This window comes from Callorhinus ursinus, unplaced genomic scaffold, assembly GCF_003265705.2.
Source record: "Callorhinus ursinus isolate GAN/ISIS: 27379988/994484 unplaced genomic scaffold, GSC_fseal_2.0 scaffold2, whole genome shotgun sequence".
Classification (NCBI taxonomy): Eukaryota; Metazoa; Chordata; class Mammalia; order Carnivora; family Otariidae; genus Callorhinus; species Callorhinus ursinus.
Genome location: NW_027397064.1, coordinates 26,037,561 through 26,060,259, shown reverse-complemented (window position 1 = coordinate 26,060,259; position 22,699 = coordinate 26,037,561). Strand labels below are relative to the sequence as shown.

Here is a 22,699-nt window from a genome sequence, read left to right as displayed (position 1 = left end):
TAACCCAGTCAGTAAACTATGCAATCAAAATTTGGAACAAGGTCTTCTGATTGCAAAAACAGCGTTCTTTTCACTTTACCCAGTTTTTGAACCAATATGCGACTACAATGCGGTATGATCAAGAATCAGAGCAAATTGCTAAGTAAAACTCTGAAATGGGTACTTTGGCATTGGCAGTCAGCTGACTTTCCTTCTGGTAGCTTTGTAGCCACATTTCCATCTGTCTCTCTCTGTCTCTTTTACACACACACACACACACACACACACACACACACATGCACGCATGCGCGCACGTGAGTCTTGGAGCCCTTTTGGTATATTGTGGATACTAAAATACCTAGTCAGCTATCCCATAAGATCTGTGTTTTTTAAACTTAATATACATATGAATTACCTGGGTATCAGGTTAAAATGCAGATTTTGGATTTTGATTTAGGAGGTCAAAGGTGGGTCTGAGCTTCTGCATTTCAAATATATTCCCAGGTATTGTGATGCTTCTACTCTGATGGACTACTCTTTGAGGATCAATGCACTAGAATAACATTTCTCTACATCCCTAATCTCTTTCCTCTACTTCAAAACTTTCTTTTTCTGTATTACATTCCTCCAGGTTCTTTTAGAAGTAACAATAAAAAAAATACCACAAGTGTTTCTCTTATGATAAATGAAAAAATGTTTTTCTTAGATAAAGCTTTATTTATAACCCTTAAATTTTCTTCAAACATTCTAAGGAAGACTATATTTAAGACTTGATAGACTCTAAATATCCCTTGTTGTTGCATCTCTGAATTAGGTTAGGCCAAAATGCAGACAAGACTAGACTGGACACTTCCGCCTCACTCTCTGCTCTTCATCTATAGCCACTAAACAACTTTCTCCTCTAACATTTTGGACTAGTTTTTCTTTTACTTAATATGGAAGATAAAAAAAAAAAAAAGGCCACAGGTTCTTCTCTCCTGCTTGCATGACTTCGCAATGCAACTTTGCATCTCCTTCCATCAAGTGAGTTTTGTCTATTTCTTAACCCCATGAATTTGAATTAGTCTTCTGACTTGCTTTAAACACTAACAGGTAGAAACACAATTTGTATGATTTCTGAGCCTGGTTGTCCAAGAGACTCTTTATGCTTTTTCTTGCTCTCTTGGGACCCTGAACAAGTCTAGGCTAGCTTTCTGGATGGTGAGAGGCTTCTGGTTCAACCAAAAACCAGCCAAGCCCCAGAAGCAAAGCCATCGAGCTGACTGGCAACTGACACACACACAAGAGTGAGCCCAGTGAGATCAGTAGAACATACTCTACTGACCCACACAGAGTTGAATTAAATAAATGGTGGTTGTTTGGGATGGTTTGTTACTCAACAGAGACTCCTTGATACATTTAGGAAGAATTTACAAAATCCTGATTTGTAAAGTCAGCTTTGCTAGGAATACTGTCCTGACCATGTGCCTTAGCTCTGGTGAATAAGTGCTATTTTTTTTCTGTGACCAATCACCTTCACCTGTCTTGTACTTCACTCAGGGTTAGTAACAGAACTAATTTCAAATTTTTTCTTCCTTTGAGCCTGAGTTCTTGCCCCATTCTGACAGACTGGGATCTTCTTTTGTTCTCTGCATGTTTCTAAGCAGGAGTCTTGACTTCAAAGCTTGGTCCGAGGGCTGGGTAGTGCCAAACTATCAGACCCTGGGCCTCACCTGCTAGGTAGCCTGGTCTCTGTATGTTTCCTGAGTCTTCACTCCTGGTAATCATTGTCTTTCTGCCGGGGTAACCTCTCTTCTTTTTTTCCAGAATTCACAAACTTCAGTTGCTTGACTAGTCTCTCTCTATGGGCATCAGATTATATTCTCATGTGAGTACCCACTTCAGAATTCCTCATCGGTTCTCTGTTGTTCTAAGAACAAAATCCAAGCTCCTCACCTCCTACTAAAACCTTTATGACCTACCCTCTACATATCTCTCTAGCTCTATCCCTCATGGCAACCCCTTTATTCTACCATCTTGACATGATAAACCACCTATGTGAATTTCTAGGATTGCCTCAGTTGTGACTTGCTTGTCACAGGAGATAATTTGTTCACATTATCTCCTCCACCTGAAATGCTTATTTCCTTCAACTGCCCAGCCTCTGCTCACTATTTACGGTCATTTCCCATACAGTTTAGATGCCTCCAAAGCACCTTGTTTATAGTTCTTGCATAGGAACTATTATACCTCATAACAATGTTCTTGTCAGTATGTGTGCTTGGAGACTGAACTATCTAAAGGCAATGATATGCTCTTTTATGTCCTAATTCCCAGTGCCTAGCACAGCAATTGATATTTATTTTTTCAGCAAAGAATTTATTGAGCAAATACTATGTACCTGCTGCTGGGCAAGGTCCATAAAATGCACAGTAAACAAGATACTCAATGAACTCCCAACAGGTGAGAGAGGCCATAAATAGATATTTAGGATGCCAGTTAAAAATTCAATGAGACCTGCTATAGGATTATAGAAGCAAAGATGTAGGTTGCCCCCTGTAGCTCTAAGGATAATCAGAAGGAATCTGGCAGGCATATGAAGGGAGGGCTTAAGTTAATACTGTATTTGTGGGTTGAGTGAACAACTGAATGAATTACCTGGATGAATAAATGGATGAAAATGCAGCTTTATCTTTTTGAATGATTTTTTGCCCCCATGAACCAGTGAAGATGATAGGCTTCAAAAATTAGAAGTTCTATTCATAGGACTCTGAAAGCCATTTTTTTTTTTAGTGGCTTTCCAACAGAGATAATGTTGGCTCATAATGAAAAGATTTGAGAGCTTGCCTCTTATAGGTTAATCTGAATTACTATGATTTAATAAGGGTATCTGGTTATTTCTTTATATTAATGAAGGTTCCTGTAGATAGGTAGGTATCAGGACCAAAGGAAAGGACTCAAAGGCTACAAAATACCTTATTGAATACTTGTATGGAGGATATTAGAGAATGCTAGAAATGTGCTTCAGGCATTTCATTAGATAGGCATTCCATATACATATTAACATTTTTGCCAAATATTAAAATATAATACTTGGTAAAGTGAAAATCCTTTAGATCTGTAGGGTGAGAACTCTCATCTAATTAGCTAGTTTTCCTCTCTGAATTTCAAATTCTCTATTAATTATTTGTGTTCCAACATGGAATATTTTTGTTGCCGTTGTTCTAAAATTTAATGTTTCTGATAGAGTGGGTGTATTAATTTTCTATTGTTACATGATAGATTACTGCAAACAAGTAGTTTAAAGCAATGCAGTTTTGTTAACATTGCACAAAATATCTCAAGTTCTATAGGACAGCATGCATGTGGGCTTCGCTGGGTTCTCTGCCTAGGGTTTTATAAGGCTGAAATTTAGATGCATTCTCATTTAGAGGATCCGAGGAAGAATTAACTTCTGAGCTCACTCAGGTTGTTGACAGAATTTAGTGTCTTGTGGCTTTAGAACTGAGGTTCCTGGGTTTTTTTTCTTTGTTTTTGTTTCTGTTTGTTTGTTTGTTTGTTTGTGGACTGTTGGCCCAGAAGTTTGCTCTCAGCATCTAGAGACCAATCTTAGGTCCTTTTAATGTAGCACCTTCCATCTGTAAAGCCAGAAAAGAGGTGCCACATTATTCTTGTGCTTCAAATCTTTGTCTTCTGCAACCAGATAGAGAAAATTCTCTGCTTTTAAGGGGCTCACATGATTATGTTAGGCTTCCTTTGATAATCTCTTCCACCTTAAGGTCAACTGTGCCATATGTCATAACCACATGTTCCACCTACACTCAAGGAGAGGAAGTAATTCAAAGGCAACGGTCATTTGGGGGTCATTTTAGAATTCTGCCTACCACAGTAGGGTGAAGAAAAGTCGTCAGGTAAATCTTGCTTCCACCTAGAGGAATGTTGCACCCAATCTGTGTTCTCTGAATTTCTCATCTTAAAAAGGGAAAACCCTAGTCTTTTCCTCCTGTTATAGGAGAAAACCTCAGTTCAGCCTATCTTTTGTGTGTTTCTTCCCTGTGAGTTTCCTTTACTTTTACATAAATACTTCACTTCTGACACTTCTGATCACCAAATATGTGGAGGTTTTTTCCCACCAACAAGCAGTTCTTGGACACCAGCAGATATCAACTCAATTCTGACACTATCTACCTGGTGATAGCATCAGATTTCACAGATCAAGGGCTCAATCCCACATGATTCCCCTCTGTTCCCCAACTTCAGATGTCAGTAGCAAGCCCAGGTAGTCACCCTGGCTTCTGATCAACCAGCTATAGATTGGAGGTTCCAAAGACTCCTCTTTAGGTATAATTAATTTACTAGAGAGGCTCACAGAACTCAGAGAAAATTAATTTACTTTTACCAGTTTTTTAACAAGAGGATATGATAAAGGATACAGTTGAACATCCAGATGGAAGAGATCGGTAGGGCAAGGAATGTGGGAAAGGATACGGAAATTCCATGGCCTCCTTGGGTGTGTCACTCTCCCAGGACCATGTATTCACCAACATGGAAATTTTCCAAACCTTGTCCTTCTTTTATCTTTCTTCTTCTTTTTTTTAATAGTAGCTTTTTTACATAGTCACGATTGATTAAATCATTGGCCATTGGCAATTGATGCAACCTCTAGCCTCTCTTCTCTCCCTGGAAGTTGGTGGCGGGGGGGGGGGGCGGTAATGGGACTGAAATTTCCAACTCTTTAATCATAGGATTGGTTCCCTGGCAAACAGCCCCCATTCTTAGGTCAGGTCCAAAAGCCACCTAATTCACATAACAAAAGACACTTTTTATTGCTCTCGTTGCTTAGAAAATTCCAAGGTTCTTAGGAGGTCTGTGCCAGGAACTGGTTGGCAGAGACCAATATGTATTTTCTATTATCTCACACATCTGAAAGGGCCATCTAGTGAATTTGCCAACTGAGAGATGCTAATTTCACTAAAAGGAATGTTTCTGAGGAGGTAATTCCGATTCTGATACAGGGCTTGATTCTCCCAAAGAAGAATGTTGCTAGTTACCAAGTCTTAAGATAGAAATCAGAAAATCTGTACTCTGTTGTCACATCTGTTACAAATTGAGTAAGATCTTGGGTAAGCCACATATATATTCAGCTCTCTATTTATTCAGGAAGTAGATTTTCTTGGCATTATCAAGGAGCTAAAGGATCAAATTTAAGAATCAATTTAAAGAGTAGGAAATGAAAGAGATTATGAAGAATAAGTTTGTGTTGAATTACAAAGTGTGAAAACTTCAAACTCTTTTACCTTAGAAATGTAATAAAAATGCTCAGAAGTGTTCTTTGACTTTAATCAAGGTACTGTTTTGGAACTTTGAGTCACTGCACAGAATTTTATTTGACTAAGTAAGCATCCAACTAGTTTTCAGATTCTAGTCGGCATACTCCTTGCTAGTCATAGAAACTCCCTATCCTTCAGTTTGTAAACACAGGCCCCATGCTGAATTCCTGCTGGAGTTTCACCTTAAAAAAAAAAGTCTGTCTCCAGAAATGACCAAATCTGCTTTTACTTGTTAGGAAGTGAAAGTTATACAATGAAATCAAACTCCTTGCTCAAATGCTTTAAATCTACTCAACTATATTTGCTTTATGTCAAATGGATTCAAGTCCATTTTACTCAGAAATACTTGTTTTTTTGAAAATCTTACAATATTCCAATCTTTAGGGAATCTCTTACTTTCAAAAAGAAGCTTGACATAAATTTTTGGAAAAATATATTGTAAAACCTGAGAAAAATGCTTATAGCTTCCTATCAGTTATAAGGAAAAATCATTCTTTGTCTCCCCGAGGCCCTAGAAAATGTGCAGTGTTCTCTGAGAATGAAGTCTAAACTACATATGTTATATAATACTTAAAAGATACACTTATCATCACCAATATAAAGAAGGCTTGTAATGGGAAGCTTCATGTTTCTGAATGCAAAAGGCAAAAAGTAGAGAGAACTTCTGAGTTAATGAAAATGAATTTCAATCAATTCTATATTTACAATTACTTGAAAGAAATCATTTCCCATTGCCCAGCCAGAGCACTAAAAATCTATTCTTTTCCTATACCATAGAAGTGGCTTATGTGAAACTTCAAATTTAGTGTATTTTTTTTCCCAGGGAGATTATCCCTCCCCCCCCTTTTTTTTAAGATTTTTATTTATTTATTCATGAGAGACAGAGGGAGAGAGAGAGAGAGAGAGAGAAGCAGAGGGAGAAGCAGGCTCCCAAGGAGCAGGGAGCCTGATGCAGGACTCGATCCCAGGACCCTGGGATCATGACCTGAGCCGAAGGCAGACGCTTAACCATCTGAGCCACCCAGGCGTCCTCTCCCCTCCCCTTTCAACAACTTCTTCTTTCATACTATCCCTCCCACCACCTACTTCATCATGGTATTTTAAATAAAGTGTTAAAATTCAGTAGATTTATCCTCTTCATAACCCACTTGTATGCAGATGCATCTTCATAGGAAATTATTAAAGACCAAAAAGCTTTCAAAATCCAAAGAAATCATCTCCCATGTCAGGCTGTCATTCTGATAGGAAGTGGGGAAAATTTAATTACCGATTTGTTTCAGTCTTAAAAAAACTTTCTCAAGAATGAGAGGCAAATCTTCATAATCTCATTTTACTTTTTAACTAAAAATGGTGTTTTCAACATAACATCGTATTCAAAAGTCTTGGTTGGTGCTGAATAAATTTAGGTTATTTCTATACACTGATTCCAAATCAAATAGGAAATTTGTTTTTATGGACAGTAGTCAAAAGAATGTGTCAAAGACTATAATCACATTTCCAAAAGAAAGTAATCCCAAAAGTCCTTCTGAAAAATGGTAGCCTTATTGGAAACATTATTTAACTACCCAGCAGAGCTACTTTGAAAAACCAGTACACATGTTTTTAATTAACTTATTTAAATATTGAGACATATACTATATATATTAAATATTCAGTGATGTGAATGAACTTCTGTCATTTTTCTAATGTAGAGTATGAACTCTTGGTGCCTGTCCCCATAATACATGAAAAACACACCATGAATTTCTTAGGTTCTAAAGTTTGACTCATGGCCTTTGGAAAATTCAGTGGGGGAGTTCCATACCTGTCTCTAACCAGCCCCCTCCTCTATAACTACAAGTTGTATAAGAAAAGTACTCCAGGCTGTTCTTAACAGTGACTCAAATTGTTATTTATTTTATTTTTTAAAAAGATTATTTATTTATTTAGAGCAAGAGCGAGGAGGGGGGCAGAGGAAGAGGGAAAGAGAGAATCCCAAGCAGACTCCCTGCTGAGCACCGAGCTGGATGCAGAGACCAGTCTCATGACCCCAAGATCATGACCTGAACTGAAACCAAGAATCAGATGCTTAACTGACCGAGCCAACCAGGTGCCCCTCTGACTTAAATTTTTAAAAGGAAGACGGAATGTTTTCCATTTTCTTGCATTATTTAAAGTAAAGCCACTTGTGTTTTTCTGTGTAAATTTTTCTCTTAAAACTGTGATTGTTTCTGATCTTTCAAGACTTATAAACACTTAATTCAAGACCTAGTTGGGATCATGTTAATCATACCCACAATGAAAACTCACATGGAAATATACTAGAGTTAGTGTGTTTTGAGACTAATTGTATCATTTAGGAGGTTGTCATTTGCAAGTTACAGAAAACTCAATCTAAATTAGTTTAAGGGAAAAAACAAAAGTGGATTTTACTGGCTTATGTAACTCAACAGTCCAAGACTAGGTATGTCTTTAGTCAAGTCTTTATCAAGGATTTAATCAATAAAACTAGTTCCAATTTCTTTCTTTTTTCATTTTAATTTTTTTAGAGAGGGAGAGGGAGAGAGTGAAAGAGAGAGGCGGGGCAGAAGGAGATGGAGAGAGAGACTCTTAAGGAGGTTCCACGCCCAGCGTGGAGCCCAACATGGGTCTCGATCTCACAACCCTGAGATCATGCCTGAGCTGAAATCAAGAATCAGATGCTTAACCAACTGAGCCACCCAGGTGTCCCATCCAGTTTCTTTCTTTATTTTAATGTCTTTGATTTTCCTAGATTTTCTTAGAAACTAATTCTGAGATATTATTAAATGTGCAAGGATATTATTAGGGGAAGTTACTATGTGAATGGAAATGGGGAAATGGAAATGGAAGCTGGGAGTGTCTAGAGAGCCATCAGACCTCAAAGCAGCAAACAACAAAGAGAGAGACAGAGATAGAGACACAGAGAGAAAATGGGTAGAATTGTCCTAGACATCTGTGCAGTGTAGGAAGTCTCAGTAAAATTTTCTGGGAGTCCCTGAGCTAAAGGAAATGAACACAAATATTCTGTGTTTCTAGGAGCTCATTTCCAGTAGGGAGCAGGCCTTGGTAGGCAAGACCTTGTTACAAGTCCAGTAAAGAACTTCAAAGTGCAGCGCCTGAGGCTCCCTGTCACTCATGTTCCTATAGTAGGAGATCTGTAGACGTATTCTGTTGGCTGCCATGGGCAAATTGTCTCATCACAATCCCAATATAGCTGCTAGTAGAATCTAGGGCAATAATTATTCTTATTTATATCCACTGGGGAAATAAAAGAAAGTCAATGTCCCCAAAAGTTCAAGGTTCAGATTCAAACCTCTTTAATCATGGCCAATCATGATTGGCCAGACCTGGTGATGTGCTCAATCCTGACCTACTCACTGTGGCTGGGGTGTGGATACAATTATTGACTTAAGCTCTAGAGGGCCTCCATGGGACTAAAAGAGTTATTAGTCTTTCCCTATATCTGTTACTTAGCAACCCTATATAGGTTGTTTTTGAGCACAAGTGAGAGGAACTGCAACTCAAATTAGCTTAAAAATGAAGACAGTTATGATCTCATGTAAGAGAAAGAGAGAGAATGTGGGCTCCAGGAATGGTTCAAATAAAATATCGGCTCCATCTCTACAATTCTCTAAGGGGTTAACTTTGTGATCAGGCTGATTTCTCATGAGGTTTCAAGATGTCCATCTGCAGCAACTGAGGTAAAATGCCCTCTTTGTTCATATCAAGCTTAAAAACCAGCCATGGGATGAAAGACAATCACCTCAGCCTAGTTGGGCCACATGCTCATTATATAACTATTCTTGAAAAATAGGGGGTGACAGGGGAATTCCATATCATGTTTGGCTTACACCTGGCTTCGAAGGCAACCATCGGAAAAGAGGATGGGATAACAATGAAAGAGTTACAATAATCAGAATCTAACCTGGAGCTGGTGATGAGATCAGTTTCCTTGAGCTATATGGACAGTGTGATGGTTGATTTTATGTGTGGACTTGGCTAGGCTGTGGTGCCCCGTTAAACAATGGGTCTTCACCTCAGTCTTGTGAAGATAGCTTTTATGTGTGATTAAACATTTAATCAGTTGACTTTGAGTAAAGCAAATTACCCTCTGTAATATGAATGGGACTCATTCAATCAGTTAAAGGCTTTAAGAGCAAAGACAGGTTTCTCAAAGAAAGAATTCTGCCTCAAGATTGCAGCATAGAAATCCTGCCTGAGTTTCCAGCCTGCTGCTCTTTCAGATTTCATACTCAAGACTACATCAGCTCTAATCTGAATTTCTAGCCTGCCTGCCTGCTCTATGGTTTTGACTTCCCAACCCTCATAATGGCACAAGTCAATTCCTTAAAATAAATCTCATTTTCTCTTTCTCTCTCTATATCTTATTGGTTCTGTGTCTCTGGAGAACCCTGACTAACAAAGGCCACATAGGGGATGATTGAATACTAGAACAGAATTTTTAGTTCTATGAGAAGCAAAATGGAGCAAATGGCTGTAAGGTTATCAACAACAACATTTATTACACTGCTACTAACTCCGGTCAGTTAGTACCTTTAGAAAGGAAAGTAGAATGGCTAATGGGAACACTGACAACAAATGGTCCTACAACAAAATAGGTTTTTCATATCAAATTCGGTTGATAATATCAATAACATTTTTACTTTAGTATTTAATGATTTAGTATTTAACAGTTTCATATTTAACAATTTAGTAAATTTTGATAACTTAGGACTAATCATGCCTGAAAAAAAAAACCTATAGATTTCAATTTCAGATAGGTTATAAAGGAAACCACCAGCTCACCCAGTTTTGATTCGAGTCTTGGGACATGCAAAGACAATCTGACCTACCATTAGTGAGGGAAAGAAGCAGGAAAATGTAAGTAGGACTTGAACAAATAAATAAATGACTCATAATAAACTGTGTAGGTTATAGCTCTAAAATAATTGTACTTATTGTCATTATTATCTGATTTTATGATGGCTAAACCATTTTCTCACAATTGATATTCTTTTTAATCTTGGCTCCTTTGATGGAGGGAGCACAAACACATCAGATCAAAAGCATGCTTCTTGCATGGAAGGAGCATTTCTCCACTGTTCTCCAACTTGCCAGGTGTTCCTCTTGACCTTGGAAATTCCTAAGTGGGGTCATTGGAACAGAATTTGACAGTCCCTGATGAAATGAAATTTTTTTTTTTTTTTAGAATAAACCAACTCCTCTGGGTTCAGTCATACCTTTCGTCCTGCAAGAGGCCACTTTTTGCTGAATGCGCAGTCATTTCCTCAGTGTTGATTCCTTGATTCCTGAAAGGAAGATTTCCATTTTGCTCCAGTACATGTTCTGTGTTGCATCATACTGACTGGCAATAGTGGCTGTGGCTACAAGACAAAATAAGCCAGAATTCTGTTTCTCAGATCAGACCAGCTTTCAGTTCAAATGCTCACTGGCCCTTTCCCTGCAGAATCCTTTGGGTTTATTTCCTTTCCTTTCTTCCCCTGATTAGCTCATCATGTTTCTGGTTTAAAAAAAAAGAAAAGAAAAAGCACAGAGCTACCATAATTGAAATTTTAAAAGTGGATGCTAAACCTTAAAGTTATTGTACTATAAGAGCATTTCCTTGACTGTGAAATAATTTACCTGTGAATTTAAGGCAGAAATGCACTGGGTGAAATCCTATCAATATGTCATGAAGCATTACCAGAATTCAGAGAACCAAGAATTTCTGCTCTAAGCTATTTTTATCTTACTTTATGTCAGTGATGCCAGTTCAGGGAAAACCAACTAGAGTAGGTTAATTTTTAGTTTTCAAGTATCCTATCAAACTAATATAGTCATTTATAAATTTCAAGTACACTAACTCTAAAGAAAACAAATGAACCCAACATTTATTGGGCACTTACTCTGTGCCAGGCACTATGCCAGGTGCCTTTATGTCTCTCAATATCCCCATTTTACTAATGAGGTAACAGAGCCCTAACAGAGATAAGCAACCTACCCATATTCAAACCTGTGTCAGTCGGTCTTCTACAGCCTGCTGAGCAGAATTTTCCAATGCTTTTAAATGTATTTCATCATGAATTAGACGGAGCAATCATTTTTGGGGAGATGGGAAAGTCACCCACAGATACTGAACACCCAGTTTTCACCAGGTGCATGCTGGGCAGCTTCATATATGGCATCTTACATTTCCCACTTTTCTAGATGAGGAAACTAATAGTTTGAGAAGGTAGGTAGTAAGCCCAAGATCATGCTGGTGTCAGTACAGGAGCAAGGAATTAGAACCAAGTACTTTTGACCTTACTTCCTTCAAGTGGGCAAAAGCGGCATCACTTGTGTTAAAGTATATGAGATTTCAATGTAGCATTGCTATTGAGACTAAGTTATTAGTAACCTTGAATATCATTTTGTAAGGTATGTAAGAGCAACTGATGACAAGGACAAAGAACAGACATATATAAAGTCAGAGACCGAGAAACACACCATGTCCTCTCCCCATATAGGAATGGGCTGAGAAAAGTGGGTCCTGAGAAAGCAGTTTGGAAAATGCTCCACACCCTTGTGTTCATAAATCCAACATAGATAAGTAAAATATTAATCTTGTTGGAAGAATCCATTTTCCTCCTTGCATGCTCTTTCTCCTTCTCTTATGTGATGTCAATATCAGGGATTTTCATTGTGAAATAGCAGTTATAAAAGAATTAATCATAGTCTTCCTTACAATGTACTAGGCCATCCTGTCTTCCTTAGCATTACTATGGATATGACATGTATATAAGAAAGTCTTTAAGGGGCACCTGGGTGGCTCAGTTGGTTAAGCATCTGCCTTTGACTCAGGTCATGATCCCAGGGTCCTGGGATTGAGTCCTGGACCCGGCTCCTTGCTCAGTGGGGAGCCTGCTTCTCCCTCTTCCCGCTGCTCCCCCTGCTTGTGCTCTCTCTCTCTCTCTCTCTCTAAATAAATAAATAAAATAAAAAAAGAAATAAAAAAAAAGAAAGTCTTTAAAACCCATAAGTATGTTTGAGTTGGGAGAGTTGATTTATAGCAAGATCTAAATATGTCCTATTAAAGTGGATAATTTTAATTATGCTAACAATTACCTTTTAGTTTCTTCCACCTTAACAAATATTTTTGGATATCTGTCATGTTTCAGGTACTGGACTAATGGCTAAACATGTTTAGATGAGCAAAGCAGCACCTGTCCAGCTGCCCTTAAGGCGACAGATAGATAAACAGATGGTTTCCACATGCTATGATAAAAGATAAGATGAAGATGTAAGCGGATACAGAAAGGTGGTAATGTACAGGTGATAGACTTCCCTGGAGCAGATGACCCAGATTCTCAGTTCATTGAGAATTCATTGGTTTATTCATTGTCTAATCATCCTGAAGCTATTAGCTTTTAGTAAGAGGACATGAGCATGGTAAGTTCTGTTACCTTGCATACATACTGTCATGCTTGTGTCTTAGATAACTTGGTAAGTTAACTTAGAAGAGGGGAGAATGTGGCTTTTAAAAAAATTATTTTTAGAATTTATAAATGATTAGTTATATCAGGAAAATATTTAATACAATCAGAAAGTGACCTGAATTTTGAACTCTTTTTTGATATTCTATAAAGTGTTTGTATTTTTTTTTCCTTTTTTTTAAATTGAAGTATAATTGACACACAATGTTACATTAGTTTCAAGTGTACAACATAGTGAAGAATATGGTTTTTAATGTGGGTTACTCTGACCATTAGAGTAAGATGTATTTCTAACTTTACCTTGGGGTGAACATAACTGTTAAGTGCACACCATATGTGTGATATGATTTCTATATTACATTTGAGCTGAAGGTTTGTAATTTGGTCCTATGAAGCTGTATTTCAGGGTACTAGTTGTGGAGAATCAACCATTACAATTTATCTCATTCCTATTGTCAATATATAGGCTATTCAGGTCTTAAATTAGGGCAAAGTGTTTTCACAAAACCAATAGTGTCCATTAGCTGTTACAAAAGCAATTCATTAGGAGAGTGAGGATATAAAGTATTTAATTAATAGGTCAAAATTTAGGGAAGCTTACCTTAAGTGAGGATTTAAGGTATCTCAATTTCTTTGTTGGGTGTGTATAATAAACATGGTAATGGTGGACAGGAAAGCAAAGTTTTTGATAAAGTCACAAACAGGGGGATACCTAACCATCAGAAAAGGTACTCAACCTCATTCACAATAAGAGAGATGCCAAATAAAACAACACTGATACATTGTTTTTTGCCTTTTAGATAGGAAAAATTGAGAATTGCAACAACACATTCTATGGCAGTGAAGAAATAGATGTTGGTGTTGGGATTACAAAATGGTAAAATACCAGTGGAGGAGAATCTGGCAGTTATGTTGTGTATAAGTTGATTATTTCTGGGTAAGAAACTATACTGAAACTTAGCTTCAAACAACAGGCATTTATTGTTTCCAGTTCCGTGGGCTGGAAATTTAGGCTGCCCTCAGCTGGGTAGTTCCTCTAATCATGGCTTTGCTCTCATACATCTGTCATCATGACTGAGCTATCTACTGTATCTGAGGCACTGGCTGAGAAAAGCAAGTTGACATGGCTCTGACCTAGGTGGTCTTTAATCCTTCAATAAGATTGAATGAGTTTTTTCACCTAGTGGACTCAATGATCCCAAGAAAGTGAGCAGAAGTGTTGCAAAGCCTTTTGAGGACTGGAATCAAAATTGCACATAATCACTGTCACCACATTATATTGGCCAAAACAAGGCACAAGACCAGCTCTGATTCAATCACTAGGGAGATAGACTCTATTTGTTGATGGGAGGCGTTGAAAAATCTTAAGGCAAGGGCGTGTAAATACGATACATAGGAGAATAGTTGAAGTCATATTTGCAAATAATGTACCCCATCTAGTAAAATGACAATTGCCTTTACCCTTTGACAAAGAAATACCAAGTCTAGGCATTTACTTCACAGAAAACATGAAAAAGTCACATGCATAAAGCTATTCACTGGAGCACTGTTTATTGTCTTCTAGCAAAAGACAGAAAACAACCCAGCAGTCCATCAACAGTCAAATGGTTCGATAAAATATGGTACATCTATACAATGGCATATTGAGCAGGGGGACAGGTGAAACAAGCGCTGGGAGTTGAACATTGTTGAGCTGGGTCTTAGTTCATTAGTTTTTCTCTCTACTTTCATATGTGTATCAGTTTTTTCATAATATGAAGAAAAAAACAGACCAGATTCCTTTTTTCAAGAACAACTATACACAAAATTAAAAAAATAAAAGAAATAGAAAATTAACCCTATTACCTAGTTTTTGTCAGAGGATAATGCCCTGTCTCCAAGAGGTAAGGTATTTACATTTCAGGTGCTGTAAAAATTTAGCAGCATTCAAAAAATATTCATCAAAATTCAAGTTTTCTTGGCTAAGGGAAAGTTTCCTCAATCAGAAAGCCTGACAGTATCTCCCTAGGGGTACAAATGTTACAGGGAGAAAATAATTGTGTGTTCAGAATAAACATTCTCAACTCTTCTACAGACTGCATCTTGTTAAATAAACTACTTGAAGTGAGTTTTAGAAACCAGCAGCTGATGTAAAAAAAACAACAACAACAGTCTTTTCCTTTTTGACATGCCTTTTTCCTTTGCCTTTGCTATATCAGCAGTTTGTTTAAAACATAAACTGCTGCTGTTTATCAAGACACCACACATCCAAAAGTTTAGTTCTTATCCTGGACATGTTAATAAATTTCCCATAGATTTCCCAAAATAACCCTATTCTCATATCTCAAGTTTCAAAAAGAGCTGCTCTCATCCAACTATTTGACAAATATTTCCAACCACACAAGTGGCCGGAAAATATCAGAAGTGTCATATCATTAAGGGGAAAAAAAATCTCTCCCTTCAAATTCCTCTTGGGGTTGAGGAGCAGGATTCTGTTGTCATCACTTCTTTGGAATGGGCATTTATTCTGAAGACAGACTGAGCAAAGGCCTATAGATGTGTTGACCAATCAATAAAACAGAAAGCATTTTGTGTCCCAGTTTGTCAGTTTATCCTTCTAGACTCACAACACTGAATACTACAACAATTCCAAAGAGTCATTAATTGGGCTTTACATTATCTGACTTGTTTTGGTAGGTGAATGAGAGCAGTGAGCAGATAGTAGGAGGCTGCATTTTAAAGTGACTGAATTTTCTTAATCATTTGCAATCTATTTCTTCACTCACTATGCTATTGAAACTTAATGATTACCAGATTGTATGGCTTCTCCTCCATGCTTATTTTCTACCGATCACTATTTAATTTCTTTTCATCAATTTATTTTCATTAGCTCACCAGGAGCCTCCCACCTGCATTGTTTGTCCCACTCTCCCCTTGAGCATCTCTGACCTGTTTATGGGTTAGTCAGCAAACTGATCCTTGAGTTTATTTATAATCTATATCATAAGGCATATAGTATCCAAAAAATCTAGCATTGATATGAATGGATGCAATGCAGTTGGAGTGGTTGTCTTGGGCTGCCTTTTTACACGGAATGTTTCCCAGATTACCTCTCATTTTAACAGAAGAATTGACTCATCACTCTGATGAAGATCCCAATAGCAGAAAAGTACTGTTCCTTAGAAAAATGTTTCAAAAGCCTTGTATCGTTTTAATGGATCTCGAAATAACTAATCTACCCACTCCATCAAGGAAATGAAGTAACTTCATGATTAATATTTTACTCTTTGTGAATATCTCCTTCCCCACGTCCACCATAATTAATCTCTAATGTCCAAAATTCTTCTCAAATATTGCCTCAATCTATTCCTTAAGTAATTTCTACCTAAAAACATGTGATTCATTTATCTGTATTAGAGTTAAATCACCATGATTACAAGTTCTTTAATAGTGAACATCAAAAGACGAGTCAAATATTATCCTTGATTATTAAAATTCAGTAACAAGGGTCATCTCCATAAGGAATCTGAAATGATAAAAAACAAAATTCTGTAATAGCTACTTAGTAATTTAGTCAACAAATCTATGATGTGTTTACCATGGACAGGGCCCTGACCTATGTACCTGAGACAAATATTCTTCCTGTGCTTGAGAAGATTACTTTCTTGTTGAAAGAGATGGGCAATAAACAACAGAATAAATGTGTACACTATATAGTATGTTAAAGGTGATTAGTACTATAGAAAAAAGAAAGTACAAAGCAAGAGACGGTGATCAGTAGTGCGGGGGGGGTGTGGCAGAGAGGAGAGAGTCTATTTCAGATTTCAGTGGGATGCTCAGGGAAGCCCACTTTGAGGAGACATCTGAGCAAACACTTCAGAGATCAAAGGATTAGTTACAAGGGCATATAGGAGGAGGAGCATTCCTGACGGAGTGAACAGTCCCTGCAAAGGCCCTAAATGAATGAGCCTGGTTTGTGAGAGGAATAGCAAAAAAGAACATTGGGGCTGGCAAGCAAGGCAAAAAATGGTAAGAGAAAGGATCACATAGACAATACGGGAACAAGAGGCTTTGAAAGTCATTGTAAAGACCTTGGCTTTTGTTCTGACTGAAATGTGGAACCTCTAGAAAATACAAACAGAAAAGAGGTAAGATCTGACTTACATTTTAAAAGGATCATATCTTGGTTGGTTGTATTAATAATAGACTGAATGAAGAGGTAAGGGCAGAATTAAGGAGCCCAGTTAAGAAACAATTGCAGTAATCCAAAGACAAAACGATGGTGGCTCAGACCAACATGGTAGCATAGAAATTGTGGGAGATAGATTTTGAACATGTTGTGAAAGTAGAACCAAAGGATGGTTGTATTTACTTCTGGGGAAGTCTGAGCTTATACCAAGTGTTCTGGTACCGAACTGAGTTCTGAAGATAGAGTTGAAATTCCAAGTGCTTGGGCCTCTTCTCCTTTTCTAACGAGAGTAGAAAGTCTAGGGGAGCCATGGTCTTAGTCCAGTGGAGGATCATTTTGGACCCCAATAGGGCTGGGATGAATTTACTCCATATGTGGGCTTTATCGTGTACCCTACTGATAGATGTTCTTTTACCGAAACAAGAAATGTGTGCTTCATGTTAATGTCAAATAAAAAACTTTAGTGAAGGGAGTCAGTTACAGTCCTCTAAACATAATTATTACAAAAGTTTTTTCACTAAAGCACTTAGAGGCAGTAGAGAGCAGAGGTTAATGGCATAACTTCTACCACCAGACTTGCCAGTTGCAAATCCCAGTGCTGATATTTTACTGACCTGTCTTACTTACCTTACTAACCCTATCCTACATAGTTGTGAGCAGTAAATGAATCTACATATGTGAATAACTTAAAACATTTTCTATATAATAACAAGTACTGCAAAGTATATGCGAATATTATTGTTTCCTTTTGATGCAGGGTATATGTAATATTATAGTGCTATCACTGTCATTGAACACTTCTCAGCAAGGCTTTTCCAAGCCCTTCATTAGATCCTCAGCTAATACCTCACCTATGAAGACAGTTAATGCCAACTTTTGCTCTTCTTTGCATGTGTGTACACTAAAAAAAACCTGATTACTCTATGACTTCAACTGCTTCCTCCACAAGAATGACTTATAAATCGATGAGAGCCTATTCTATGTTATCTAATGGCTTCCAACTACCTATTGGTGTTCAAGTTAGAGGTCCTACCATTATCCAAAACATATTTGAAAATAAATTTAGAAGATTTTTGTTGTCAGCAATATGGCACACTAAGTCTTACGAAGAGTTCCTGCTACATAATCTCAAGAAATGCCCAATAAAAATATTTTTAAATTGCCATTTTAAATGAATTGATGAGCTTGTAAGAAATCTGCTGAGTGCTAGATAGAGACCACATACTTGGAATAATTTCACCCCATCCCTGATGTGTTGGGGTTAATGTAGAGCATGAAATCATCCATAATACCTGGCTTGCTAAAATGTAACATGGAGGCCGCTGGGGGGGGGGGATGGAAGGTTTCGGAGAAGGGTGTAGGCCTTTGGAATGCTGAGGCAAGTGTGACCACTCTGCTGTAGGAATGCTGCGGGGAGTTGCCTTCCCAAGCTTTCTTAGCCCAAACAACCACCCTGTGATCTCAGAGATGTATGCATTGTCCCCTAGGCTATGTTTAGCAGAACTCAGAACTCACAGATTAGCATAGCCTATCTTTCCCGTAAACAGATCCTCCTAGTTCCAGTAAGACCCCCTGTCACACATCATGTGCTTGAGATACAGTGATAAAGATTCATGATTATCCTGAAGGACCAATAAAGGTGGAAGCAAAGAAGAGCAAAGGGTCTTCGTCTCTGAGTGTTGACCCCCTTGCCTTCTCCTCTCTTTCACAGCAAATTTGCTGCATGTGATATATTTCTACAAAGCAGCTATGAAGTTTTAGAAAATACAGTTTTTCAAAAAGGTAACATTTAAAATGGTACCAAGAATAAATATAAGGACGGACGTTCAAGGTCAATAATATACAGGATGAAATCAATACAAAGTGATAATAAAAAGACAAACTATCAGAAAAATAGTCAAAGTCTTGAGCAAATCCTTCATAAAAGAAGAAATCCAAATCACTAATAAACATGGAAAAATGGCACAACTTTAGTAGTGATTAGAGAAATGCAAAGAAAAAAAAACACCCAACAGTTACACAAAAATTTAAAATTCTGACACCACCATGTGTTGAAGAAGATATGCAGCAAAGAGACCTCTCACACAGTGCTGGTACTCAAGTACGTGGGACAACCACATTGTAGAAGAGTTTACTTTCTCTAGAAAAGTTGAAAATATGCATAATCTATGGCTCAGTAATTCCAATCCTAGAGAAGATTTTGTACATGTGCACCAAGATAAAACATAAAAATGTTTATAATAGTCCCAAGCTGAAAACAACCCATTTATCTATCGATGGTAACTAGATAAATCGTTTATGCTACATTTGTACAGCAGAACACCATATAGCACTGGAAATAAAACTATAGCTGCTCACTAACTTAGATTAATCTCACAAACAAAATGGAGGCTAAAAGTAGCAAGTTACAAAGGGAAACGTAATCAAGATTCATTCATTAACAAATTTCAAAATCAGACAAAATTAAATTGTATTGCTTAGTAATGCACACAGTGGTGGTAAACTATCAAGAAAAGCAAGGGCTTTATTATACTAAAAGTCAGAATAGTGGTTACCTCTATAGGATGGAAAATGGAATGTGATCTAGGAAAGGTGGGAAGTGGGGGTGATTAGTGATGTGTTTCTTAACATAGGTAATGATAACAGGGGATTCCATCAATGATTATTTCATCTATCTACCTAGCAGGCTGGGTAGCTAGCTATCTATAATCTATTCATCCATCCATCCACCCATCTATTCGTCCATCTTTTATCTTCCTATCATCTATCTATCTATCTATCATCTATCTATCTATCATCTATCTATCTATCTATCTATCTATCTATCTATCTATCTATCATCTATCTATCTATCTATCATCTATCTATCTATCATCTATCTATCTATCATCTATCTATCTATCTATCTATCTATCTATCTATCTATCTATCATCTATCTATCTATCTAGCTATCTATCTATCTATCTAATCTAACGATCATCTATCTATCTATCTGTCTATCTCCTTCTGGATATATTTCACAATTGAAGAAGGTTTTAAAAAATTTCTGATAACTAAAATGTCTATGTGTTGATTAGGAAAACTATGTGCTAATTAGGAAAACTCCTTTAGAATGTCAGCTTATGTGCCAGCTTTTCCTGAGGTATTCTGTATTAATACACTCCCTGGATGACTAAATCATTCTAAAGAAAAGGTTTCTTTAAAGAGATGTAATATAGTATTTGAAAAAACCTTCAAAGATGAGGTTATGCAAAATGCTAATTATTATTTTGCTTTAGCCTGTCATTACTCTTTTCTCACATAAAATAAAGGCAAATTGGAAAATATATATTTATAATTTAAAAGAATTAATTTTTATTAATAAGCATTCATATGTCTGTATTACTTTTCACAGATATTTAAACCTAAAGTATTATTTTTCTTTATTCTGCTAGCTACTGTTAGGATTTAATTAAATGAATGCCAACAGTAAACAAACCATCTCTAAAATTTGTCATGAAGCTCCCCTAATCATAGGAAAATCTTGGAGACACTTGATTTGAATTCTCTCAAGTACAAAAATAATAAATTCAGTCTCACACACTTACAGTGAATAAGTCATTTTTTTAAGAAAAAGTTGAAAGCCCTATTTTCAGAAAAATTCCAAGTGACAGAATTTCAATTAATCCATGGAGAATACTTCTTTATCCTAAGCATCTCTCTTAAGCTGGCCAACACAGACACTTATTATTAGATCCCTCCTACAACTTATGTAGAGATCTGCTCTAATGAAATGTAAAAAGTTAACTTCCTTTAAATTACATTTAAGAGTCAATGGTATGGGTGTACCATTTCTTAGCGATAATCTCCAAAGACATGGGGACTCAACCCCTCAACTAGAAATTAAGTGAAATCCCATTCTCTATTTGTCGTGCAAAATTTATTTTTAAAACTCTTTATTTTTAAATATAAATTGTGAAGGACACTAGACAAATCTAAGGAAGGTTTGATGTAGTTTTTTAAATGTATACTTGTGATGCATATTGAATGACCAGTTGTAGACCAGTAGACCCTAGAGCATTAGAAAAGAAATCTGAATGGAATTAAAAGTTGTATCCACTGCTTGCAAGTACCTCCCATTGGAAAGGAGAAGGCATAGACCTTGCAAACTATAAGATGGATATGGTGATGGGCACAGCACACCAAGGCAGCAGGAGTGATTCTAGAAGAATTAACCAAAGACCCACATAGAGGGCAATGCATGGCTTAACGCCACATGGGGCTTTCCACTGTCAGATGTGAGGGTTTGACAATGCACCTGGTTTTAGCATCTCACTGTTTATATTTTCCCAACATAAACAGCTCTTGAGTTATCAAGAAAATGACATTGTCTTTTTTCATTTGAGGCTCAGAACCTATATTTTTTGACTAAAAGCAACATTTTCATTTTAACTTTAAAGTTGTATTACCCGTTAAGTCAGCACATAGTGATGCCACAGAAAAGACAAGTTGGTTGGATATGAGTGTGTAAGAGAGATTTGGTAAGCAGAGAGTGGTTTCCATTAATGCAGCCACTATAATTAAATTTGCCATTACAAATACAAATGTCAACTATTAGAGAGAAAAATCAGTTTGTTGGGGAGAAGATAGTTATGAATTGGAAACTTTTGTATCTACTGCTGATTGGGACCCGAAGAGTAATGCCAAAACCAAAGTGAGTCAGGATGTATCTTATGAGTTCTTTGCCTAAGGTTCTTAAAATAAAGGGTAGGACATTTTTTAGACTCTGTGACTATTGTTAAAGCTATGACACAAGAATTATGGTTGAAATTACATATTTGCTCTCACTCACAGATTTATATTTTAGATAAACGCAATGAAATTAGAGATTCTGAGCCAGATCCAGCATAGAGAAAAATAATCTTTTTTTCCTTAATTTATTGACATTTAATTTATATACTATGGACTGCACACACAAAAAAAAACTGTAAGTATACTGTTTGATGGATTTCAGCAAACATATACCCTCATCTAAAACAATAACAATCAAGATAGGAAACATTTCCACCACCATAGAAAGTCCCTGTGCTCCTTTCCATTCAATATCCCTCCCTCTGCCCTTAGGAATCTTTCTGATTTCTAACACCATAGCTCAATTTTGCCTATTCTAAAACATCATATAAATGAAACCATAATTGTGCATTATTTTGTGTCTTGCCTCTTTTACTTAACGTAATATTGAACAATTCACCCACATTGTGCATGTCAGTGATTCATTCTCTTTGGTTGCTGAGAAATATTCCAGCCATATATGTGGTATATATGAATATGCCACAATTTATTTATTTTTCTGTTGGACATTTTAGGTTGTTTCAGTTTTTAACCATTTTAGGTTGTGACTTTGTTAAATTAACATTTGTTAAGTAGAGCCCCAGGGTGTCAAATGGTGAGCCAAGTTCCACCAAAAAACTGCAAGGGGAAGTAAAATAGTGTTTATTACTCAAGGTAGGGACCGAGGTACACAGCAAGCCATGGGGGGAGATCAAGGCAGGGAACAGGGAGAGAGCAGGGTAGGACCTGGGCCACATGCCTTTATTAGGGTCTGAGGGTGAAATGCTTTGAGGTTCCCCTGCTAAGGCAGAATTTGACAATTTAAACCAATAAGAGTGGGATTTTTGGGGGGAGCCCGGGTAGCTCAGTGAAACATCTGCCTTCAGCTCAGGGCATGATCTCAGCGTTCTGGGATTGAGTCCCATGTCAAACTCCCTGCTCAGTGGGGAGCCTGCTTCTC

At 37.1% G+C, this 22,699-nt stretch overlaps 1 long non-coding RNA gene across 1 annotated transcript in view; it reads left to right on the top strand.

Moving 5' to 3' along the window:
• LOC141374650 (uncharacterized) overlaps nucleotides 1-1,835 on the top strand; it is a 37,649-nt gene extending 35,814 nt beyond the window's left edge. Inside the window, exon 3 of the long non-coding RNA XR_012381699.1 lies at nucleotides 1,786-1,835. This is a non-coding gene — a long non-coding RNA (uncharacterized lncRNA). The remainder of the gene's footprint in view (nucleotides 1-1,785) is intronic.
• The last annotated feature ends 20,864 nt before the right edge of the window (nucleotides 1,836-22,699 follow it).